Here is a 23,959-nt window from a genome sequence, read left to right on the forward strand (position 1 = left end):
TCTGACAGCGCGACGTTTTGGGGAAGCATGTGATTCAGCAGCTACCAGTGGGCTTCGTGCGGCGGAGATTTTGTGGCTGTTAGCGGAGTTGATAACAGAGGGTCGTTAAGAGAAGCCTGCATGCAGTAGGCAAAGGAGTAATGTTTGCCGGCGGGGGACGTGCGGCGATTAACCTGTGAGGTAGTGAAAAGGAGTTAAAAAGAAGGAAGTGTGCGGATGCGGAAAGAATGGAATAATTGTGGTAGGCTGCCGGCTGAGTAGTTTGGTGAATGTTTGGTGTGGGTCCGGCGCTGCCGATCGGATGGTGGTGCTGCAGTGTGAGTCAGATAAAAAAAAAAAAAAAAACCAGGAGTAGGATCCAATGGGACTAACTGGCATGTATAGACGCGTGTAATGCAAATGGGCTGTTTTTGGCAGCGTCTCACGCTTATGGCCATACCACCCTGAACACGCCCGATCTCATCCGATCTCGGAAGCCAAGCAGGGTAGGGTCTGGTTAGTACTTGGATGGGAGACCTCCTGGGAATACCAGGTGCTGTAAGCTTTTCTCAATTTTACTTTATACAGGGGGCCCTCCACTTCACGATTAATTTAAATCTATCACTCCCCTTCCATTTTACTATTTTATATATATATTTTTTTTTTCTCTCATTCATAAAGGCAGCTTTTAGAAACCGTTTTACTCTAAATACTTCCTGGTAATTCTAGGTGCTGTAAGCTGTTCGTGCCTTTATTCCACCAGGGCGCGATCTTCTCACAAACTTGAAGACTGTCACTCCCCATTCACGTTTTACAACTTATTGTTAATGATAAAGAGACAGCTTTTTACACACAGTTTTAAACAAAGTACTGATATTATTCCTCTTCAACTCACCGCTTTGTTTTCTATGCAAAAACCACTTCGCCACAGAAGACTCGATATTATTGGCATAGCAAGTTCTGCTCTTCTCCTTTCAAAACTTGCTAAAAGCTGTATTTAAAAGAGCAGGTTGGCCGGGGTAATTCACACCCTTCAATGCCAGCTTAATGTTTAGGTTAGTGGGAATCACAGAGGAATTAGGGATGGAAACTTCTTTGCTGGTGGTAGAAGCGGTCTGGTGAATTTTTAGAGAGAAGAGGCCGTCGATGTTTGAATGTAGAAAATTATTCTGGCTGCAGCCTGCAGTATGGACTTGTTGGTGTGTGTAGCTCCCAGTGTTCTGACAGCGCGACGTTTTGGGGAAGCATGTGATTCAGCAGCTACCAGTGGGCTTCGTGCGGCGGAGATTTTGTGGCTGTTAGCGGAGTTGATAACAGAGGGTCGTTAAGAGAAGCCTGCATGCAGTAGGCAAAGGAGTAATGTTTGCCGGCGGGGGACGTGCGGCGATTAACCTGTGAGGTAGTGAAAAGGAGTTAAAAAGAAGGAAGTGTGCGGATGCGGAAAGAATGGAATAATTGTGGTAGGCTGCCGGCTGAGTAGTTTGGTGAATGTTTGGTGTGGGTCCGGCGCTGCCGATCGGATGGTGGTGCTGCAGTGTGAGTCAGATAAAAAAAAAAAAAAAAACCAGGAGTAGGATCCAATGGGACTAACTGGCATGTATAGACGCGTGTAATGCAAATGGGCTGTTTTTGGCAGCGTCTCACGCTTATGGCCATACCACCCTGAACACGCCCGATCTCATCCGATCTCGGAAGCCAAGCAGGGTAGGGTCTGGTTAGTACTTGGATGGGAGACCTCCTGGGAATACCAGGTGCTGTAAGCTTTTCTCAATTTTACTTTATACAGGGGGCCCTCCACTTCACGATTAATTTAAATCTATCACTCCCCTTCCATTTTACTATTTTATATATATATTTTTTTTTTCTCTCATTCATAAAGGCAGCTTTTAGAAACCGTTTTACTCTAAATACTTCCTGGTAATTCTAGGTGCTGTAAGCTGTTCGTGCCTTTATTCCACCAGGGCGCGATCTTCTCACAAACTTGAAGACTGTCACTCCCCATTCACGTTTTACAACTTATTGTTAATGATAAAGAGACAGCTTTTTACACACAGTTTTAAACAAAGTACTGATATTATTCCTCTTCAACTGACCGCTTTGTTTTCTATGCAAAAACCACTTCGCCACAGAAGACTCGATATTATTGGCATACCAAGTTCTGCTCTTCTCCTTTCAAAACTTGGTAAAAGCTGTATTTAAAAGAACAGATTGGCCGGGGTAATTCACACCCTTCAATGCCAGCTTAATGTTTAGGTTAGTGGGAATCACAGAGGAATTAGGGATGGAAACTTCTTTGCTGGTGGTAGAAGCGGTCTGGTGAATTTTTAGAGAGAAGAGGCCGTCGATGTTTGAATGTAAAAAATTGTTCTGGCTGCAGCCTGCAGTATGGACTTGTTGGTGTGTGTAGCTCCCAGTGTTCTGACAGCGCGACGTTTTGGGGAAGCATGTGATTCAGCAGCTACCAGTGGGCTTCGTGCGGCGGAGATTTTGTGGCTGTTAGCGGAGTTGATAACAGAGGGTCGTTAAGAGAAGCCTGCATGCAGTAGGCAAAGGAGTAATGTTTGCCGGCGGGGGACGTGCGGCGATTAACCTGTGCGGTAGTGAAAAGGAGTTAAAAACAAGGAAGTGTGCGGATGCGGAAAGAATGGAATAATTGTGGTAGGCTGCCGGCTGAGTAGTTTGGTGAATGTTTGGTGTGGGTCCGGCGCTGCCGATTGGATGGTGGGGCTGCAGTGTGAGTCAGATAAAAAAAAAAAAAGAACATTAGTAGGATCCAATGGGACCAACTGGCATGTATAGAGGCGTGTAATGCAAAAGGGCTGTTTTTGGTAGCATCTCTCGCTTACGGCCATACCACCCTGAACACGCCCGATCTCGTCTGATCTCGGAAGCTAAGCAGGGTAGGGTCTGGTTAGTACTTGGATGGGAGACCACCTGGGAATACCAGGTGCTGTAAGCTTTTCTCACTTTTACTTTATACAGGGGGCGCTCCACTTCACGATTAATTTAAATCTATCACTCCCCTTCCATTTTACTATTATATATATATATATATTTTTCTCTCATTCATAAAGGTAGCTTTTACACACCGTTTTACTCTAAATACTTCCTGGTAATTCAAGGTGCTGTAAGCTGTTCGTGCCTTTATTCCACCAGGGCGCGATCTTCTCACAAACTTGAAGATTGTCACTCCCCATTCACGTTTTACAACTTATTGTTAATGATAAAGAGACAGCTTTTTACACACAGTTTTAAACAAAGTACTGATATTATTCCTCTTCAACTGACCGCTTTGTTTTCTATGCAAAAACCACTTCGCCACAGAAGACTCGATATTATTGGCATAGCAAGTTCTGCTCTTCTCCTTTCAAAACTTGCTAAAAGCTGTATTTAAAAGAACAGATTGGCCGGGGTAATTCACACCCTTCAATGCCAGCTTAATGTTTAGGTTAGTGGGAATCACAGAGGAATTAGGGATGGAAACTTCTTTGCTGGTGGTAGAAGCGGTCTGGTGAATTTTTAGAGAGAAGAGGCCGTCGATGTTTGAATGTAGAAAATTGTTCTGGCTGCAGCCTGCAGTATGGACTTGTTGGTGTGTGTAGCTCCCAGTGTTCTGACAGCGCGACGTTTTGGGGAAGCATGTGATTCAGCAGCTACCAGTGGGCTTCGTGCGGCGGAGATTTTGTGGCTGTTAGCGGAGTTGATAACAGAGGGTCGTTAAGAGAAGCCTGCATGCAGTAGGCAAAGGAGTAATGTTTGCCGGCGGGGGACGTGCGGCGATTAACCTGTGCGGTAGTGAAAAGGAGTTAAAAAGAAGGAAGTGTGCGGATGCGGAAAGAATGGAATAATTGTGGTAGGCTGCCGGCTGAGTAGTTTGGTGAATGTTTGGTGTGGGTCCGGCGCTGCCGATTGGATGGTGGTGCTGCAGTGTGAGTCAGATAAAAAAAAAAAAAACAGGAGTAGGATCCAATGGGACTAACTGGCATGTATAGACGCGTGTAATGCAAAAGGGCTGTTTTTGGTAGCATCTTTCGCTTACGGCCAAACCACCCTGAACACGCCCGATCTCGTCTCTTCTCGGAAGCTAAGCAAGGTAGGTTCTGGTTAGTACTTGGATGGGAGACCACCTGGGAATACCAGGTGCTGTAAGCTTTTCTCACTTTTACTTTATACAGGGGGCGCTCCACTTCACGATTAATTTAAATCTATCACTCCCCTTCCATTTTACTATTTTATATATATATTTTTTTTTCTCTCATTCATAAAGGCAGCTTTTACACACCGTTTTACTCTAAATACTTCCTGGTAATTCTAGGTGCTGTAAGCTGTTCGTGCCTTTATTCCACCAGGGCGCGATCTTCTCACAAACTTGAAGACTGTCACTCCCCATTCACGTTTTACAACTTATTGTTAATGATAAAGAGACAGCTTTTTACACACAGTTTTAAACAAAGTACTGATATTATTCCTCTTCAACTGACCGCTTTGTTTTCTATGCAAAAACCACTTCGCCACAGAAGACTCGATATTATTGGCATAGCAAGTTCTGCTCTTCTCCTTTCAAAACTTGCTAAAAGCTGTATTTAAAAGAACAGATTGGCCGGGGTAATTCACACCCTTCAATGCCAGCTTAATGTTTAGGTTAGTGGGAATCACAGAGGAATTTGGGATGGAAACTTCTTTGCTGGTGGTAGAAGCGGTCTGGTGAATTTTTAGAGAGAAGAGGCCGTCGATGTTTGAATGTAGAAAATAGTTCTGGCTGCAGCCTGCAGTATGGACTTGTTGGTGTGTGTAGCTCCCAGTGTTCTGACAGCGCGACGTTTTGGGGAAGCATGTGATTCAGCAGCTACCAGTGGGCTTCGTGCGGCGGAGATTTTGTGGCTGTTAGCGGAGTTGATAACAGAGGGTCGTTAAGAGAAGCCTGCATGCAGAAGGCAAAGGAGTAATGTTTGCCGGCGGGGGACGTGCGGCGATTAACCTGTGCGGTAGTGAAAAGGAGTTAAAAAGAAGGAAATGTGCGGATGCGGAAAGAATGGAATAATTGTGGTAGGCTGCTGGCTGAGTAGTTTGGTGAATGTTTGGTGTGGGTCCGGCGCTGCCGATTGGATGGTGGTGCTGCAGTGTGAGTCAGATAAAAAAAAAAAAAACCAGGAGTAGGATCCAATGGGACTAACTGGCATGTATAGACGCGTGTAATGCAAAAGGGCTGTTTTTGGTCGCGTCTCTCGCTTATGGCCATACCACCCTGAACACACCCGATCTCATCCGATCTCGGTAGCCAAGCAGGGTAGGATCTGGTTAGTACTTGGATGGGAGACATCCTGGGAATACCAGGTGCTGTAAGCTTTTCTCACTTTTACTTTATACAGGGGGCGCTCCACTTCACGATTAATTTAAATCTATCACTCCCCTTCCATTTTCCTATTTTATATATATATATATTTTTCTCTCATTCATAAAGGCAGCTTTTAGAAACCGTTTTACTCTAAATACTTCCTGGTAATTCTAGGTGCTGTAAGCTGTTCGTGCCTTTATTCCACCAGGGCGCGATCTTCTCACAAACTTGAAGACTGTCACTCCCCATTCACGTTTTACAACTTATTGTTAATGATAAAGAGACAGCTTTTTACACACAGTTTTAAACAAAGTACTGATATTATTCCTCTTCAACTCACCGCTTTGTTTTCTATGCAAAAACCACTTCGCCACAGAAGACTCGATATTATTGGCATAGCAAGTTCTGCTCTTCTCCTTTCAAAACTTGCTAAAAGCTGTATTTAAAAGAACAGATTGGCCGGGGTAATTCACACCCTTCAATGCCAGCTTAATGTTTAGGTTAGTGGGAATCACAGAGGAATTAGGGATGGAAACTTCTTTGCTGGTGGTAGAAGCGGTCTGGTGAATTTTTAGAGAGAAGAGGCCGTCGATGTTTGAATGTAGAAAATTGTTCTGGCTGCAGCCTGCAGTATGGACTTGTTGGTGTGTGTAGCTCCCAGTGTTCTGACAGCGCGACGTTTTGGGGAAGCATGTGATTCAGCAGCTACCAGTGGGCTTCGTGCGGCGGAGATTTTGTGGCTGTTAGCGGAGTTGATAACAGAGGGTCGTTAAGAGAAGCCTACATGCAGTAGGCAAAGGAGTAATGTTTGCTGGCGGGGGACGTGCGGCGATTAACCTGTGCGGTAGTGAAAAGGAGTTGAAAAGAAGGAAGTGTGCGGATGCGGAAAGAATGGAATAATTGTGGTAGGCTGCCGGCTGAGTAGTTTGGTGAATGTTTGGTGTGGGTCCGGCGCTGCCGATTGGATGGTGGGGCTGCAGTGTGAGTCAGATAAAAAAAAAAAAAAACAGGAGTAGGATCCAATGGGACTAACTGGCATGTATAGACGCGTGTAATGCAAAAGGGCTGTTTTTGGTAGCATCTCTCGCTTACGGCCATACCACCCTGAACACGCCCGATCTCGTCTGATCTCGGAAGCCAAGCAGGGTAGGGTCCGGTTAGTACTTGGATGGGAGACCTCCTGCGATTACCAGGTGCTGTAAGCCTTTCTCACTTTTACTTTATACAGGGGGCGCTCCACTTCACGATTAATTTAAATCTATCACTCCCCTTCCATTTTACTATTTTATATATATATATATTTTTTTTTTTCTCTCATTCCTAAAGGCAGCTTTTAGAAACCGTTTTACTCTAAATACTTCCTGGTAATTCTAGGTGCTGTAAGCTGTTCGTGCCTTTATTCCACCAGGGCGCGATCTTCTCACAAACTTGAAGACTGTCACTCCCCATTCACGTTTTACAACTTATTGTTAATGATAAAGAGACAGCTTTTTACACACAGTTTTAAACAAAGTACTGATATTATTCCTCTTCAACTCACCGCTTTGTTTTCTATGCAAAAACCACTTCGCCACAGAAGACTCGATATTATTGGCATAGCAAGTTCTGCTCTTCTCCTTTCAAAACTTGCTAAAAGCTGTATTTAAAAGAACAGATTGGCCGGGGTAATTCACACCCTTCAATGCCAGCTTAATGTTTAGGTTAGTGGGAATCACAGAGGAATTAGGGATGGAAACTTCTTTGCTGGTGGTAGAAGCGGTCTGGTGAATTTTTAGAGAGAAGAGGCCGTCGATGTTTGAATGTAGAAAATAGTTCTGGCTGCAGCCTGCAGTATGGACTTGTTGGTGTGTGTAGCTCCCAGTGTTCTGACAGCGCGACGTTTTGGGGAAGCATGTGATTCAGCAGCTACCAGTGGGCTTCGTGCGGCGGAGATTTTGTGGCTGTTAGCGGAGTTGATAACAGAGGGTCGTTAAGAGAAGCCTACATGCAGTAGGCAAAGGAGTAATGTTTGCTGGCGGGGGACGTGCGGCGATTAACCTGTGCGGTAGTGAAAAGGAGATAAAAAGAAGGAAGTGTGCGGATGCGGAAAGAATGGAATAATTGTGGTAGGCTGCCGGCTGAGTAGTTTGGTGAATGTTTGGTGTGGGTCCGGCGCTGCCGATTGGATGGTGGGGTTGCAGTGTGAGTCAGATAAAAAAAAAAAAAAACAGGAGTAGGATCCAATGGGACTAACTGGCATGTATAGACGCGTGTAATGCAAAAGGGCTGTTTTTGGTAGCATCTCTCGCTTACGGCCATACCACCCTGAACACGCCCGATCTCGTCTGATCTCGGAAGCCAAGCAGGGTAGGGTCTGGTTAGTACTTGGATGGGAGACCTCTTGGGAATACCAGGTGCTGTAAGCCTTTCTCACTTTTACTTTATACAGGGGGCGCTCCACTTCACAATTAATTTAAATCTATCACTCCCCTTCCATTTTACTATTTTATATATATATTTTTTTTTTTTTCTCTCATTCCTAAAGGCAGCTTTTAGAAACCGTTTTACTCTAAATACTTCCTGGTAATTGTAGGTGCTGTAAGCTGTTCGTGCCTTTATTCCACCAGGGCGCGATCTTCTCACAAACTTGAAGACTGTCACTCCCCATTCACGTTTTACAACTTATTGTTAATGATAAAGAGACAGCTTTTTACACACAGTTTTAAACAAAGTACTGATATTATTCCTCTTCAACTCACCGCTTTGTTTTCTATGCAAAAACCACTTCGCCACAGAAGACTCGATATTATTGGCATAGCAAGTTCTGCTCTTCTCCTTTCAAAACTTGCTAAAAGCTGTATTTAAAAGAACAGATTGGCCGGGGTAATTCACACCCTTCAATGCCAGCTTAATGTTTAGGTTAGTGGGAATCACAGAGGAATTAGGGATGGAAACTTCTTTGCTGGTGGTAGAAGCGGTCTGGTGAATTTTTAGAGAGAAGAGGCCGTCGATGTTTGAATGTAGAAAATAGTTCTGGCTGCAGCCTGCAGTATGGACTTGTTGGTGTGTGTAGCTCCCAGTGTTCTGACAGCGCGACGTTTTGGGGAAGCATGTGATTCAGCAGCTACCAGTGGGCTTCGTACGGCGGAGATTTTGTGGCTGTTAGCGGAGTTGATAACAGAGGGTCGTTAAGAGAAGCCTACATGCAGTAGGCAAAGGAGTAATGTTTGCTGGCGGGGGACGTGCGGCGATTAACCTGTGCGGTAGTGAAAAGAAGTTAAAAAGAAGGAAGTGTGCGGATGCGGAAAGAATGGAATAATTGTGGTAGGCTGCCGGCTGAGTAGTTTGGTGAATGTTTGGTGTGGGTCCGGCGCTGCCGATTGGATGGTGGGGCTGCAGTGTGAGTCAGATAATAAAAAAAAAAAACAGGAGTAGGATCCAATGGGACTAACTGGCATGTATAGACGCGTGTAATGCAAAAGGGCTGTTTTTGGTAGCATCTCTCGCTTACGGCCATACCACCCTGAACACGCCCGATCTCGTCTGATCTCGGAAGCCAAGCAGGGTAGGGTCCGGTTAGTACTTGGATGGGAGACCTCCTGCGATTACCAGGTGCTGTAAGCCTTTCTCACTTTTACTTTATACAGGGGGCGCTCCACTTCACGATTAATTTAAATCTATCACTCCCCTTCCATTTTACTATTTTATATATATATATTTTTTTTTTTTCTCTCATTCCTAAAGGCAGCTTTTAGAAACCGTTTTACTCTAAATACTTCCTGGTAATTCTAGGTGCTGTAAGCTGTTCGTGCCTTTATTCCACCAGGGCGCGATCTTCTCACAAACTTGAAGACTGTCACTCCCCATTCACGTTTTACAACTTATTGTTAATGATAAAGAGACAGCTTTTTACACACAGTTTTAAACAAAGTACTGATATTATTCCTCTTCAACTCACCGCTTTGTTTTCTATGCAAAAACCACTTCGCCACAGAAGACTCGATATTATTGGCATAGCAAGTTCTGCTCTTCTCCTTTCAAAACTTGCTAAAAGCTGTATTTAAAAGAACAGATTGGCCGGGGTAATTCACACCCTTCAATGCCAGCTTAATGTTTAGGTTAGTGGGAATCACAGAGGAATTAGGGATGGAAACTTCTTTGCTGGTGGTAGAAGCGGTCTGGTGAATTTTTAGAGAGAAGAGGCCGTCGATGTTTGAATGTAGAAAATAGTTCTGGCTGCAGCCTGCAGTATGGACTTGTTGGTGTGTGTAGCTCCCAGTGTTCTGACAGCGCGACGTTTTGGGGAAGCATGTGATTCAGCAGCTACCAGTGGGCTTCGTGCGGCGGAGATTTTGTGGCTGTTAGCGGAGTTGATAACAGAGGGTCGTTAAGAGAAGCCTACATGCAGTAGGCAAAGGAGTAATGTTTGCTGGCGGGGGACGTGCGGCGATTAACCTGTGCGGTAGTGAAAAGGAGATAAAAAGAAGGAAGTGTGCGGATGCGGAAAGAATGGAATAATTGTGGTAGGCTGCCGGCTGAGTAGTTTGGTGAATGTTTGGTGTGGGTCCGGCGCTGCCGATTGGATGGTGGGGTTGCAGTGTGAGTCAGATAAAAAAAAAAAAAAACAGGAGTAGGATCCAATGGGACTAACTGGCATGTATAGACGCGTGTAATGCAAAAGGGCTGTTTTTGGTAGCATCTCTCGCTTACGGCCATACCACCCTGAACACGCCCGATCTCGTCTGATCTCGGAAGCCAAGCAGGGTAGGGTCTGGTTAGTACTTGGATGGGAGACCTCTTGGGAATACCAGGTGCTGTAAGCCTTTCTCACTTTTACTTTATACAGGGGGCGCTCCACTTCACAATTAATTTAAATCTATCACTCCCCTTCCATTTTACTATTTTATATATATATATTTTTTTTTTTCTCTCATTCCTAAAGGCAGCTTTTAGAAACCGTTTTACTCTAAATACTTCCTGGTAATTGTAGGTGCTGTAAGCTGTTCGTGCCTTTATTCCACCAGGGCGCGATCTTCTCACAAACTTGAAGACTGTCACTCCCCATTCACGTTTTACAACTTATTGTTAATGATAAAGAGACAGCTTTTTACACACAGTTTTAAACAAAGTACTGATATTATTCCTCTTCAACTCACCGCTTTGTTTTCTATGCAAAAACCACTTCGCCACAGAAGACTCGATATTATTGGCATAGCAAGTTCTGCTCTTCTCCTTTCAAAACTTGCTAAAAGCTGTATTTAAAAGAACAGATTGGCCGGGGTAATTCACACCCTTCAATGCCAGCTTAATGTTTAGGTTAGTGGGAATCACAGAGGAATTAGGGATGGAAACTTCTTTGCTGGTGGTAGAAGCGGTCTGGTGAATTTTTAGAGAGAAGAGGCCGTCGATGTTTGAATGTAGAAAATAGTTCTGGCTGCAGCCTGCAGTATGGACTTGTTGGTGTGTGTAGCTCCCAGTGTTCTGACAGCGCGACGTTTTGGGGAAGCATGTGATTCAGCAGCTACCAGTGGGCTTCGTACGGCGGAGATTTTGTGGCTGTTAGCGGAGTTGATAACAGAGGGTCGTTAAGAGAAGCCTACATGCAGTAGGCAAAGGAGTAATGTTTGCTGGCGGGGGACGTGCGGCGATTAACCTGTGCGGTAGTGAAAAGAAGTTAAAAAGAAGGAAGTGTGCGGATGCGGAAAGAATGGAATAATTGTGGTAGGCTGCCGGCTGAGTAGTTTGGTGAATGTTTGGTGTGGGTCCGGCGCTGCCGATTGGATGGTGGGGCTGCAGTGTGAGTCAGATAATAAAAAAAAAAAACAGGAGTAGGATCCAATGGGACTAACTGGCATGTATAGACGCGTGTAATGCAAAAGGGCTGTTTTTGGTAGCATCTCTCGCTTACGGCCATACCACCCTGAACACGCCCGATCTCGTCTGATCTCGGAAGCCAAGCAGGGTATGGTCTGGTTAGTACTTGGATGGGAGACCTCCTGGGACTACCAGGTGCTGTAAGCCTTTCTCACTTTTACTTTATACAGGGGGCGCTCCACTTTACGATTAATTTAAATCTATCACTCCCCTTCCATTTTACTATTTTATATATATATAAATTTTTCTCTCATTCATAAAGGCAGCTTTTACACACCGTTTTACTCCAAATACTTCCTGGTAATTCTAGGTGCTGTAAGCTGTTCGTGCCTTTATTCCACCAGGGCGCGATCTTCTCACAAACTTGAAGACTGTCACTCCCCATTCACGTTTTACAACTTATTGTTAATGATAAAGAGACAGCTTTTTACACACAGTTTTAAACAAAGTACTGATATTATTCCTCTTCAACTGACCGCTTTGTTTTCTATGCAAAAACCACTTCGCCACAGTAGACTCGATATTATTGGCATAGCAAGTTCTGCTCTTCTCCTTTCAAAACTTGCTAAAAGCTGTATTTAAAAGAACAGATTGGCCGGGGTAATTCACACCCTTCAATGCCAGCTTAATGTTTAGGTTAGTGGGAATCACAGAGGAATTAGGGATGGAAACTTCTTTGCTGGTGGTAGAAGCGGTCTGGTGAATTTTTAGAGAGAAGAGGCCGTCGATGTTTGAATGTAGAAAATTGTTCTGGCTGCAGCCTGCAGTATGGACTTGTTGGTGTGTGTAGCTCCCAGTGTTCTGACAGCGCGACATTTTGGGGAAGCATGTGATTCAGCAGCTACCAGTGGGCTTCGTGCGGCGGAGATTTTGTGGCTGTTAGCGGAGTTGATAACAGAGGGTCGTTAAGAGAAGCCTACATGCAGTAGGCAAAGGAGTAATGTTTGCTGGCGGGGGACGTGCGGCGATTAACCTGTGCGGTAGTGAAAAGGAGTTAAAAAGAAGGAAGTGTGCGGATGCGGAAAGAATGGAATAATTGTGGTAGGCTGCCGGCTGAGTAGTTTGGTGAATGTTTGGTGTGGGTCCGCCGCTGCCGATTGGATGGTGGGGCTGCAGTGTGAGTCAGATAAAAAAAAAAAAAACAGGAGTAGGATCCAATGGGACTAACTGGCATGTATAGACGCGTGTAATGCAAAAGGGCTGTTTTTGGTAGCATCTCTCGCTTACGGCCATACCACCCTGAACACGCCCGATCTCGTCTGATCTCGGAAGCCAAGCAGGGTAGGGTCCGGTTAGTACTTGGATGGGAGACCTCCTGCGATTACCAGGTGCTGTAAGCCTTTCTCACTTTTACTTTATACAGGGGGCGCTCCACTTCACGATTAATTTAAATCTATCACTCCCCTTCCATTTTACTATTTTATATATATATATATATTTTTTTTTCTCTCATTCCTAAAGGCAGCTTTTAGAAACCGTTTTACTCTAAATACTTCCTGGTAATTCTAGGTGCTGTAAGCTGTTCGTGCCTTTATTCCACCAGGGCGCGATCTTCTCACAAACTTGAAGACTGTCACTCCCCATTCACGTTTTACAACTTATTGTTAATGATAAAGAGACAGCTTTTTACACACAGTTTTAAACAAAGTACTGATATTATTCCTCTTCAACTCACCGCTTTGTTTTCTATGCAAAAACCACTTCGCCACAGAAGACTCGATATTATTGGCATAGCAAGTTCTGCTCTTCTCCTTTCAAAACTTGCTAAAAGCTGTATTTAAAAGAACAGATTGGCCGGGGTAATTCACACCCTTCAATGCCAGCTTAATGTTTAGGTTAGTGGGAATCACAGAGGAATTAGGGATGGAAACTTCTTTGCTGGTGGTAGAAGCGGTCTGGTGAATTTTTAGAGAGAAGAGGCCGTCGATGTTTGAATGTAGAAAATTGTTCTGGCTGCAGCCTGCAGTATGGACTTGTTGGTGTGTGTAGCTCCCAGTGTTCTGACAGCGCGACGTTTTGGGGAAGCATGTGATTCAGCAGCTACCAGTGGGCTTCGTGCGGCGGAGATTTTGTGGCTGTTAGCGGAGTTGATAACAGAGGGTCGTTAAGAGAAGCCTACATGCAGTAGGCAAAGGAGTAATGTTTGCTGGCGGGGGACGTGCGGCGATTAACCTGTGCGGTAGTGAAAAGGAGTTAAAAAGAAGGAAGTGTGCGGATGCGGAAAGAATGGAATAATTGTGGTAGGCTGCCGGCTGAGTAGTTTGGTGAATGTTTGGTGTGGGTCCGCCGCTGCCGATTGGATGGTGGGGCTGCAGTGTGAGTCAGATAAAAAAAAAAAAAAACAGGAGTAGGATCCAATGGGACTAACTGGCATGTATAGACGCGTGTAATGCAAAAGGGCTGTTTTTGGTAGCATCTCTCGCTTACGGCCATACCACCCTGAACACGCCCGATCTCGTCTGATCTCGGAAGCCAAGCAGGGTAGGGTCTGGTTAGTACTTGGATGGGAGACCTCCTGGGAATACCAGGTGCTGTAAGCCTTTCTCACTTTTACTTTATACAGGGGGCGCTCCACTTCACGATTAATTTAAATCTATCACTCCCCTTCCATTTTACTATTTTATATATATATTTTTTTTTTTTTCTCTCATTCCTAAAGGCAGCTTTTAGAAACCGTTTTACTCTAAATACTTCCTGGTAATTCTAGGTGCTGTAAGCTGTTCGTGCCTTTATTCCACCAGGGCGCGATCTTCTCACAAACTTGAAGACTGTCACTCCCCATTCACGTTTTACAACTTATTGTTAATGATAAAGAGACAGCTTTTTACACACAGTTTTAAACAAAGTACTGATATTATTCCTCTTCAACTCACCGCTTTGTTTTCTATGCAAAAACCACTTCGCCACAGAAGACTCGATATTATTGGCATAGCAAGTTCTGCTCTTCTCCTTTCAAAACTTGCTAAAAGCTGTATTTAAAAGAACAGATTGGCCGGGGTAATTCACACCCTTCAATGCCAGCTTAATGTTTAGGTTAGTGGGAATCACAGAGGAATTAGGGATGGAAACTTCTTTGCTGGTGGTAGAAGCGGTCTGGTGAATTTTTAGAGAGAAGAGGCCGTCGATGTTTGAATGTAGAAAATAGTTCTGGCTGCAGCCTGCAGTATGGACTTGTTGGTGTGTGTAGCTCCCAGTGTTCTGACAGCGCGACGTTTTGGGGAAGCATGTGATTCAGCAGCTACCAGTGGGCTTCGTGCGGCGGAGATTTTGTGGCTGTTAGCGGAGTTGATAACAGAGGGTCGTTAAGAGAAGCCTACATGCAGTAGGCAAAGGAGTAATGTTTGCTGGCGGGGGACGTGCGGCGATTAACCTGTGCGGTAGTGAAAAGGAGATAAAAAGAAGGAAGTGTGCGGATGCGGAAAGAATGGAATAATTGTGGTAGGCTGCCGGCTGAGTAGTTTGGTGAATGTTTGGTGTGGGTCCGGCGCTGCCGATTGGATGGTGGGGTTGCAGTGTGAGTCAGATAAAAAAAAAAAAAAACAGGAGTAGGATCCAATGGGACTAACTGGCATGTATAGACGCGTGTAATGCAAAAGGGCTGTTTTTGGTAGCATCTCTCGCTTACGGCCATACCACCCTGAACACGCCCGATCTCGTCTGATCTCGGAAGCTAAGCAGGGTAGGGTCTGGTTAGTACTTGGATGGGAGACCTCTTGGGAATACCAGGTGCTGTAAGCCTTTCTCACTTTTACTTTATACAGGGGGCGCTCCACTTCACAATTAATTTAAATCTATCACTCCCCTTCCATTTTACTATTTTATATATATATATATTTTTTTTTCTCTCATTCCTAAAGGCAGCTTTTAGAAACCGTTTTACTCTAAATACTTCCTGGTAATTGTAGGTGCTGTAAGCTGTTCGTGCCTTTATTCCACCAGGGCGCGATCTTCTCACAAACTTGAAGACTGTCACTCCACATTCACGTTTTACAACTTATTGTTAATGATAAAGAGACAGCTTTTTACACACAGTTTTAAACAAAGTACTGATATTATTCCTCTTCAACTCACCGCTTTGTTTTCTATGCAAAAACCACTTCGCCACAGAAGACTCGATATTATTGGCATAGCAAGTTCTGCTCTTCTCCTTTCAAAACTTGCTAAAAGCTGTATTTAAAAGAACAGATTGGCCGGGGTAATTCACACCCTTCAATGCCAGCTTAATGTTTAGGTTAGTGGGAATCACAGAGGAATTAGGGATGGAAACTTCTTTGCTGGTGGTAGAAGCGGTCTGGTGAATTTTTAGAGAGAAGAGGCCGTCGATGTTTGAATGTAGAAAATAGTTCTGGCTGCAGCCTGCAGTATGGACTTGTTGGTGTGTGTAGCTCCCAGTGTTCTGACAGCGCGACGTTTTGGGGAAGCATGTGATTCAGCAGCTACCAGTGGGCTTCGTACGGCGGAGATTTTGTGGCTGTTAGCGGAGTTGATAACAGAGGGTCGTTAAGAGAAGCCTACATGCAGTAGGCAAAGGAGTAATGTTTGCTGGCGGGGGACGTGCGGCGATTAACCTGTGCGGTAGTGAAAAGGAGTTAAAAAGAAGGAAGTGTGCGGATGCGGAAAGAATGGAATAATTGTGGTAGGCTGCCGGCTGAGTAGTTTGGTGAATGTTTGGTGTGGGTCCGGCGCTGCCGATTGGATGGTGGGGCTGCAGTGTGAGTCAGATAATAAAAAAAAAAAACAGGAGTAGGATCCAATGGGACTAACTGGCATGTATAGACGCGTGTAATGCAAAAGGGCTGTTTTTGGTAGCATCTCTCGCTTACGGCCATACCACCCTGAACACGCCCGATCTCGTCTGATCTCGGAAGCCAAGCAGGGTATGGTCTGGTTAGTACTTGGATGGGAGACCTCCTGGGACTACCAGGTGCTGTAAGCCTTTCTCACTTTTACTTTATACAGGGGGCGCTCCACTTTACGATTAATTTAAATCTATCACTCCCCTTCCATTTTACTATTTTATATATATATAAATTTTTCTCTCATTCATAAAGGCAGCTTTTACACACCGTTTTACTCCAAATACTTCCTGGTAATTCTAGGTGCTGTAAGCTGTTCGTGCCTTTATTCCACCAGGGCGCGATCTTCTCACAAACTTGAAGACTGTCACTCCCCATTCACGTTTTACAACTTATTGTTAATGATAAAGAGACAGCTTTTTACACACAGTTTTAAACAAAGTACTGATATTATTCCTCTTCAACTGACCGCTTTGTTTTCTATGCAAAAACCACTTCGCCACAGTAGACTCGATATTATTGGCATAGCAAGTTCTGCTCTTCTCCTTTCAAAACTTGCTAAAAGCTGTATTTAAAAGAACAGATTGGCCGGGGTAATTCACACCCTTCAATGCCAGCTTAATGTTTAGGTTAGTGGGAATCACAGAGGAATTAGGGATGGAAACTTCTTTGCTGGTGGTAGAAGCGGTCTGGTGAATTTTTAGAGAGAAGAGGCCGTCGATGTTTGAATGTAGAAAATTGTTCTGGCTGCAGCCTGCAGTATGGACTTGTTGGTGTGTGTAGCTCCCAGTGTTCTGACAGCGCGACGTTTTGGGGAAGCATGTGATTCAGCAGCTACCAGTGGGCTTCGTGCGGCGGAGATTTTGTGGCTGTTAGCGGAGTTGATAACAGAGGGTCGTTAAGAGAAGCCTACATGCAGTAGGCAAAGGAGTAATGTTTGCTGGCGGGGGACGTGCGGCGATTAACCTGTGCGGTAGTGAAAAGGAGTTAAAAAGAAGGAAGTGTGCGGATGCGGAAAGAATGGAATAATTGTGGTAGGCTGCCGGCTGAGTAGTTTGGTGAATGTTTGGTGTGGGTCCGCCGCTGCCGATTGGATGGTGGGGCTGCAGTGTGAGTCAGATAAAAAAAAAAAAAACAGGAGTAGGATCCAATGGGACTAACTGGCATGTATAGACGCGTGTAATGCAAAAGGGCTGTTTTTGGTAGCATCTCTCGCTTACGGCCATACCACCCTGAACATGCCCGATCTCGTCTGATCTCGGAAGCCAAGCAGGGTAGGGTCTGGTTAGTACTTGGATGGGAGACCTCCTGGGAATACCAGGTGCTGTAAGCCTTTCTCACTTTTACTTTATACAGGGGGCGCTCCACTTCACGATTAATTTAAATCTATCACTCCCCTTCCATTTTACTATTTTATATATATATATTTTTTTTTTTCTCTCATTCCTAAAGGCAGCTTTTAGAAACCGTTTTACTCTAAATACTTCCTGGTAATTCTAGGTGCTGTAAGCTGTTCGTGCCTTTATTCCACCAGGGCGCGATCTTCTCACAAACTTGAAGACTGTCACTCCCCATTCACGTTTTACAACTTATTGTTAATGATAAAGAGACAGCTTTTTACACACAGTTTTAAACAAAGTACTGATATTATTCCTCTTCAACTCACCGCTTTGTTTTCTATGCAAAAACCACTTCGCCACAGAAGACTCGATATTATTGGCATAGCAAGTTCTGCTCTTCTCCTTTCAAAACTTGCTAAAAGCTGTATTTAAAAGAACAGATTGGCCGGGGTAATTCACACCCTTCAATGCCAGCTTAATGTTTAGGTTAGTGGGAATCACAGAGGAATTAGGGATGGAAACTTCTTTGCTGGTGGTAGAAGCGGTCTGGTGAATTTTTAGAGAGAAGAGGCCGTCGATGTTTGAATGTAGAAAATAGTTCTGGCTGCAGCCTGCAGTATGGACTTGTTGGTGTGTGTAGCTCCCAGTGTTCTGACAGCGCGACGTTTTGGGGAAGCATGTGATTCAGCAGCTACCAGTGGGCTTCGTGCGGCGGAGATTTTGTGGCTGTTAGCGGAGTTGATAACAGAGGGTCGTTAAGAGAAGCCTACATGCAGTAGGCAAAGGAGTAATGTTTGCTGGCGGGGGACGTGCGGCGATTAACCTGTGCGGTAGTGAAAAGGAGATAAAAAGAAGGAAGTGTGCGGATGCGGAAAGAATGGAATAATTGTGGTAGGCTGCCGGCTGAGTAGTTTGGTGAATGTTTGGTGTGGGTCCGGCGCTGCCGATTGGATGGTGGGGTTGCAGTGTGAGTCAGATAAAAAAAAAAAAAAACAGGAGTAGGATCCAATGGGACTAACTGGCATGTATAGACGCGTGTAATGCAAAAGGGCTGTTTTTGGTAGCATCTCTCGCTTACGGCCATACCACCCTGAACACGCCCGATCTCGTCTGATCTCGGAAGCTAAGCAGGGTAGGGTCTGGTTAGTACTTGGATGGGAGACCACCTGGGAATACCAGGTGCTGTAAGCTTTTCTCACTTTTACTTTATACAGGGGGCGCTCCACTTCACGATTAATTTAAATCTATCACTCCCCTTCCATTTTACTATTTTATATATATATATATTTTTTTTTCTCTCATTCCTAAAGGCAGCTTTTAGAAACCGTTTTACTCTAAATACTTCCTGGTAATTCTAGGTGCTGTAAGCTGTTCGTGCCTTTATTCCACCAGGGCGCGATCTTCTCACAAACTTGAAGACTGTCACTCCCCATTCACGTTTTACAACTTATTGTTAATGATAAAGAGACAGCTTTTTACACACAGTTTTAAACAAAGTACTGATATTATTCCTCTTCAACTCACCGCTTTGTTTTCTATGCAAAAACCACTTCGCCACAGAAGACTCGATATTATTGGCATAGCAAGTTCTGCTCTTCTCCTTTCAAAACTTGCTAAAAGCTGTATTTAAAAGAACAGATTGGCCGGGGTAATTCACACCCTTCAATGCCAGCTTAATGTTTAGGTTAGTGGGAATCACAGAGGAATTAGGGATGGAAACTTCTTTGCTGGTGGTAGAAGCGGTCTGGTGAATTTTTAGAGAGAAGAGGCCGTCGATGTTTGAATGTAGAAAATAGTTCTGGCTGCAGCCTGCAGTATGGACTTGTTGGTGTGTGTAGCTCCCAGTGTTCTGACAGCGCGACGTTTTGGGGAAGCATGTGATTCAGCAGCTACCAGTGGGCTTCGTGCGGCGGAGATTTTGTGGCTGTTAGCGGAGTTGATAACAGAGGGTCGTTAAGAGAAGCCTACATGCAGTAGGCAAAGGAGTAATGTTTGCTGGCGGGGGACGTGCGGCGATTAACCTGTGCGGTAGTGAAAAGGAGATAAAAAGAAGGAAGTGTGCGGATGCGGAAAGAATGGAATAATTGTGGTAGGCTGCCGGCTGAGTAGTTTGGTGAATGTTTGGTGTGGGTCCGGCGCTGCCGATTGGATGGTGGGGTTGCAGTGTGAGTCAGATAAAAAAAAAAAAAAACAGGAGTAGGATCCAATGGGACTAACTGGCATGTATAGACGCGTGTAATGCAAAAGGGCTGTTTTTGGTAGCATCTCTCGCTTACGGCCATACCACCCTGAACACGCCCGATCTCGTCTGATCTCGGAAGCTAAGCAGGGTAGGGTCTGGTTAGTACTTGGATGGGAGACCACCTGGGAATACCAGGTGCTGTAAGCTTTTCTCACTTTTACTTTATACAGGGGGCGCTCCACTTCACGATTAATTTAAATCTATCACTCCCCTTCCATTTTACTATTTTATATATATATATATTTTTTTTTCTCTCATTCCTAAAGGCAGCTTTTAGAAACCGTTTTACTCTAAATACTTCCTGGTAATTCTAGGTGCTGTAAGCTGTTCGTGCCTTTATTCCACCAGGGCGCGATCTTCTCACAAACTTGAAGACTGTCACTCCCCATTCACGTTTTACAACTTATTGTTAATGATAAAGAGACAGCTTTTTACACACAGTTTTAAACAAAGTACTGATATTATTCCTCTTCAACTCACCGCTTTGTTTTCTATGCAAAAACCACTTCGCCACAGAAGACTCGATATTATTGGCATAGCAAGTTCTGCTCTTCTCCTTTCAAAACTTGCTAAAAGCTGTATTTAAAAGAACAGATTGGCCGGGGTAATTCACACCCTTCAATGCCAGCTTAATGTTTAGGTTAGTGGGAATCACAGAGGAATTAGGGATGGAAACTTCTTTGCTGGTGGTAGAAGCGGTCTGGTGAATTTTTAGAGAGAAGAGGCCGTCGATGTTTGAATGTAGAAAATAGTTCTGGCTGCAGCCTGCAGTATGGACTTGTTGGTGTGTGTAGCTCCCAGTGTTCTGACAGCGCGACGTTTTGGGGAAGCATGTGATTCAGCAGCTACCAGTGGGCTTCGTGCGGCGGAGATTTTGTGGCTGTTAGCGGAGTTGATAACAGAGGGTCGTTAAGAGAAGCCTACATGCAGTAGGCAAAGGAGTAATGTTTGCTGGCGGGGGACGTGCGGCGATTAACCTGTGCGGTAGTGAAAAGGAGATAAAAAGAAGGAAGTGTGCGGATGCGGAAAGAATGGAATAATTGTGGTAGGCTGCCGGCTGAGTAGTTTGGTGAATGTTTGGTGTGGGTCCGGCGCTGCCGATTGGATGGTGGGGTTGCAGTGTGAGTCAGATAAAAAAAAAAAAAAACAGGAGTAGGATCCAATGGGACTAACTGGCATGTATAGACGCGTGTAATGCAAAAGGGCTGTTTTTGGTAGCATCTCTCGCTTACGGCCATACCACCCTGAACACGCCCGATCTCGTCTGATCTCGGAAGCTAAGCAGGGTAGGGTCTGGTTAGTACTTGGATGGGAGACCACCTGGGAATACCAGGTGCTGTAAGCTTTTCTCACTTTTACTTTATACAGGGGGCGCTCCACTTCACGATTAATTTAAATCTATCACTCCCCTTCCATTTTACTATTTTATATATATATATATTTTTTTTTCTCTCATTCCTAAAGGCAGCTTTTAGAAACCGTTTTACTCTAAATACTTCCTGGTAATTCTAGGTGCTGTAAGCTGTTCGTGCCTTTATTCCACCAGGGCGCGATCTTCTCACAAACTTGAAGACTGTCACTCCCCATTCACGTTTTACAACTTATTGTTAATGATAAAGAGACAGCTTTTTACACACAGTTTTAAACAAAGTACTGATATTATTCCTCTTCAACTCACCGCTTTGTTTTCTATGCAAAAACCACTTCGCCACAGAAGACTCGATATTATTGGCATAGCAAGTTCTGCTCTTCTCCTTTCAAAACTTGCTAAAAGCTGTATTTAAAAGAACAGATTGGCCGGGGTAATTCACACCCTTCAATGCCAGCTTAATGTTTAGGTTAGTGGGAATCACAGAGGAATTAGGGATGGAAACTTCTTTGCTGGTGGTAGAAGCGGTCTGGTGAATTTTTAGAGAGAAGAGGCCGTCGATGTTTGAATGTAGAAAATAGTTCTGGCTGCAGCCTGCAGTATGGACTTGTTGGTGTGTGTAGCTCCCAGTGTTCTGACAGCGCGACGTTTTGGGGAAGCATGTGATTCAGCAGCTACCAGTGGGCTTCGTGCGGCGGAGATTTTGTGGCTGTTAGCGGAGTTGATAACAGAGGGTCGTTAAGAGAAGCCTACATGCAGTAGGCAAAGGAGTAATGTTTGCTGGCGGGGGACGTGCGGCGATTAACCTGTGCGGTAGTGAAAAGGAGTTAAAAAGAAGGAAGTGTGCGGATGCGGAAAGAATGGAATAATTGTGGTAGGCTGCCGGCTGAGTAGTTTGGTGAATGTTTGGTGTGGGTCCGGCGCTGCCGATTGGATGGTGGGGTTGCAGTGTGAGTCAGATAAAAAAAAAAAAAAACAGGGGTAGGATCCAATGGGACTAACTGGCATGTATAGACGCGTGTAATGCAAAAGGGCTGTTTTTGGTAGCATCTCTCGCTTACGGCCATACCACCCTGATCACACCCGATCTCGTCTGATCTCGGAAGCCAAGCAGGGTAGGGTCTGGTTAGTACTTGGATGGGAGACCTCCTGGGAATACCAGGTGCTGTAAGCCTTTCTCACTTTTACTTTATACAGGGGGCGCTCCACTTCACAATTAATTTAAATCTATCACTCCCCTTCCATTTTACTATTTTATATATATATATTTTTTTTTTCTCTCATTCCTAAAGGCAGCTTTTAGAAACCGTTTTACTCTAAATACTTCCTGGTAATTGTAGGTGCTGTAAGCTGTTCGTGCCTTTATTCCACCAGGGCGCGATCTTCTCACAAACTTGAAGACTGTCACTCCCCATTCACGTTTTACAACTTATTGTTAATGATAAAGAGACAGATTTTTACACACAGTTTTAAACAAAGTACTGATATTATTCCTCTTCAACTCACCGCTTTGTTTTCTATGCAAAAACCACTTCGCCACAGAAGACTCGATATTATTGGCATAGCAAGTTCTGCTCTTCTCCTTTCAAAACTTGCTAAAAGCTGTATTTAAAAGAACAGATTGGCCGGGGTAATTCACACCCTTCAATGCCAGCTTAATGTTTAGGTTAGTGGGAATCACAGAGGAATTAGGGATGGAAACTTCTTTGCTGGTGGTAGAAGCGGTCTGGTGAATTTTTAGAGAGAAGAGGCCGTCGATGTTTGAATGTAGAAAATTGTTCTGGCTGCAGCCTGCAGTATGGACTTGTTGGTGTGTGTAGCTCCCAGTGTTCTGACAGCGCGACGTTTTGGGGAAGCATGTGATTCAGCAGCTACCAGTGGGCTTTGTGCGGCGGAGATTTTGTGGCTGTTAGCGGAGTTGATAACAGAGGGTCGTTAAGAGAAGCCTGCATGCAGTAGGCAAAGGAGTAATGTTTGCCGGCGGGGGACGTGCGGCGATTAACCTGTGCGGTAGTGAAAAGGAGTTAAAAAGAAGGAAGTGTGCGGTATGCGGAAAGAATGGAATAATTGTGGTAGGCTGCCGGCTGAGTAGTTTGGTGAATGTTTGGTGTGGGTCCGGCGCTGCCGATTGGATGGTGGGGCTGCAGTGTGAGTCAGATAAAAAAAAAAAAAAAAACATTAGTAGGATCCAATGGGACCAACTGGCATGTATAGAGGCGTGTAATGCAAAAGGGCTGTTTTTGGTAGCGTCTCTCGCTTACGGCCATACCACCCTGAACGCGCCCGATCTCGTCTGATCTCGGAAGCTAAGCAGGCTAGGGTCTGGATAGTACTTGGATGGGAGAGCACCTGGGAATTCCAGGTGCTGTAAGCTTTTCTCACTTTTACTTTATACAGGGGGCGCTCCACTTCACGATTAATTTAAATCTATCACTCCCCTTCCATTTTACTATTTTATATATCCATCCATCCATCCATCCATCATCTCCCGCTTGATCCGGGGTCGGGTCGCGGGGGCAGCAGCCTCAGCAGGGAGACCCAGACTTCCCTCTCCCCGGCCACTTCGTCTAGCTCCTCTGGGGGGACCCCGAGGCGTTCCCAGGCCAGCCGAGAGACATAGTCTCTCCAGCGTGTCCTGGGTCTTCCCCGGGGCCTCCTCCCAGTGGGACATGCCCGGAATACCTCCCCAGGGAGGCGTCCCGGAGGCATCCTGATCAGATGCCCGAGCCACCTCATCTGGCTCCTCTCGATGCGGAGGAGCAGCGGCTCTACTCTGAGTCCCTCCCGAATGACTGAGCTCCTCACCCTATCTCTAAGGGAGAGCCCAGCCACCCTGCGGAGGAAACTCATTTCGACCGCTTGTACCCGCGATCTCGTTCTTTCGGTCACTACCCAAAGCTCATGACCATAGGTGAGGGTAGGAACGTAGATCGACTGGTAAATCGAGAGCTTCGCCTTTTGGCTCAGCTCTCTCTTCACCATGACAGACCGATGCAGCGCCCGCATGACTGCCGACGCCGCACCGATCCGCCTGTCGATCTCCCG

At 45.1% G+C, this 23,959-nt stretch overlaps 2 protein-coding genes, 19 non-coding genes and 1 pseudogene across 21 annotated transcripts in view; 20 read left to right on the top strand and 2 right to left on the bottom strand.

Moving 5' to 3' along the window:
* LOC125715120 (uncharacterized) overlaps positions 1-23,959 on the bottom strand; it is a 1,180,389-nt gene that overhangs the window by 794,891 nt on the left and 361,539 nt on the right. The window lies entirely within an intron of this gene.
* Positions 1-23,959, bottom strand: part of LOC125715114 (uncharacterized) — a 935,270-nt gene that overhangs the window by 548,004 nt on the left and 363,307 nt on the right. The gene's annotated exons all lie outside the window — the stretch shown is intronic.
* On the top strand, positions 426-544 carry LOC125732775 (5S ribosomal RNA). The gene has a single exon (XR_007392143.1). It is a non-coding gene; the product is annotated as a 5S ribosomal RNA (ribosomal RNA).
* LOC125732776 (5S ribosomal RNA) lies at positions 1,624-1,742 on the top strand. Its single transcript, XR_007392144.1, has one exon. It is a non-coding gene; the product is annotated as a 5S ribosomal RNA (ribosomal RNA).
* On the top strand, positions 2,820-2,938 carry LOC125730724 (5S ribosomal RNA). The gene has a single exon (XR_007391016.1). It is a non-coding gene; the product is annotated as a 5S ribosomal RNA (ribosomal RNA).
* Positions 4,013-4,131, top strand: LOC125731838 (5S ribosomal RNA; annotated as a pseudogene).
* LOC125736475 (5S ribosomal RNA) lies at positions 5,207-5,325 on the top strand. Its single transcript, XR_007395753.1, has one exon. It is a non-coding gene; the product is annotated as a 5S ribosomal RNA (ribosomal RNA).
* Positions 6,401-6,519, top strand: LOC125736322 (5S ribosomal RNA). The gene has a single exon (XR_007395603.1). It is a non-coding gene; the product is annotated as a 5S ribosomal RNA (ribosomal RNA).
* Positions 7,601-7,719, top strand: LOC125732952 (5S ribosomal RNA). The gene has a single exon (XR_007392314.1). It is a non-coding gene; the product is annotated as a 5S ribosomal RNA (ribosomal RNA).
* Positions 8,799-8,917, top strand: LOC125736323 (5S ribosomal RNA). The gene has a single exon (XR_007395604.1). It is a non-coding gene; the product is annotated as a 5S ribosomal RNA (ribosomal RNA).
* On the top strand, positions 9,998-10,116 carry LOC125732954 (5S ribosomal RNA). The gene has a single exon (XR_007392315.1). It is a non-coding gene; the product is annotated as a 5S ribosomal RNA (ribosomal RNA).
* LOC125737222 (5S ribosomal RNA) lies at positions 11,196-11,314 on the top strand. Its single transcript, XR_007396489.1, has one exon. It is a non-coding gene; the product is annotated as a 5S ribosomal RNA (ribosomal RNA).
* LOC125736324 (5S ribosomal RNA) lies at positions 12,389-12,507 on the top strand. The gene has a single exon (XR_007395605.1). It is a non-coding gene; the product is annotated as a 5S ribosomal RNA (ribosomal RNA).
* LOC125732440 (5S ribosomal RNA) lies at positions 13,589-13,707 on the top strand. The gene has a single exon (XR_007391820.1). It is a non-coding gene; the product is annotated as a 5S ribosomal RNA (ribosomal RNA).
* Positions 14,787-14,905, top strand: LOC125735177 (5S ribosomal RNA). The gene has a single exon (XR_007394477.1). It is a non-coding gene; the product is annotated as a 5S ribosomal RNA (ribosomal RNA).
* On the top strand, positions 15,985-16,103 carry LOC125737223 (5S ribosomal RNA). Its single transcript, XR_007396490.1, has one exon. It is a non-coding gene; the product is annotated as a 5S ribosomal RNA (ribosomal RNA).
* Positions 17,178-17,296, top strand: LOC125733567 (5S ribosomal RNA). Its single transcript, XR_007392908.1, has one exon. It is a non-coding gene; the product is annotated as a 5S ribosomal RNA (ribosomal RNA).
* Positions 18,376-18,494, top strand: LOC125730735 (5S ribosomal RNA). The gene has a single exon (XR_007391027.1). It is a non-coding gene; the product is annotated as a 5S ribosomal RNA (ribosomal RNA).
* Positions 19,574-19,692, top strand: LOC125730746 (5S ribosomal RNA). The gene has a single exon (XR_007391038.1). It is a non-coding gene; the product is annotated as a 5S ribosomal RNA (ribosomal RNA).
* Positions 20,772-20,890, top strand: LOC125730757 (5S ribosomal RNA). Its single transcript, XR_007391049.1, has one exon. It is a non-coding gene; the product is annotated as a 5S ribosomal RNA (ribosomal RNA).
* Positions 21,970-22,088, top strand: LOC125732192 (5S ribosomal RNA). The gene has a single exon (XR_007391701.1). It is a non-coding gene; the product is annotated as a 5S ribosomal RNA (ribosomal RNA).
* Positions 23,170-23,288, top strand: LOC125736450 (5S ribosomal RNA). Its single transcript, XR_007395728.1, has one exon. It is a non-coding gene; the product is annotated as a 5S ribosomal RNA (ribosomal RNA).

The sequence above is a fragment of the Brienomyrus brachyistius genome, chromosome 2, assembly GCF_023856365.1.
Source record: "Brienomyrus brachyistius isolate T26 chromosome 2, BBRACH_0.4, whole genome shotgun sequence".
NCBI classification, from domain to species: domain Eukaryota; kingdom Metazoa; phylum Chordata; class Actinopteri; order Osteoglossiformes; family Mormyridae; genus Brienomyrus; species Brienomyrus brachyistius.